Raw genomic sequence first — 285 nt, 5'->3', positions numbered from 1 at the left:
CCAGCAGTCGGATCGTCGGGGAAATGAAATTAAAGGCCACTATCTCGCTTGCAAATCGAATTTTTCACTTAGTTCCGGTTAAAGCCCCCTGGCCGGAATCGAGTCAGCCCCTCGCATGATCTCAAACATTTATGAATTTCTTTTTTCTCCCCGCGGAAGAGAAGAAAAGTTCCGGGAAAGATTATAAAGAAAGTTAGACGGAGATTAGTTCTCGCGGCGTTTCCACCGTGATTTTCCCGGTTCGGGACAGGAGACGAAGTTATGAAGGGGAGCCGCCGCGCGACA

This window comes from Habropoda laboriosa, unplaced genomic scaffold (genome assembly GCF_001263275.1).
Source record: "Habropoda laboriosa isolate 0110345459 unplaced genomic scaffold, ASM126327v1 scaffold69, whole genome shotgun sequence".
Taxonomy (NCBI): Eukaryota; Metazoa; Arthropoda; class Insecta; order Hymenoptera; family Apidae; genus Habropoda; species Habropoda laboriosa.
Note: the sequence above shows the minus strand (reverse complement) of the source record.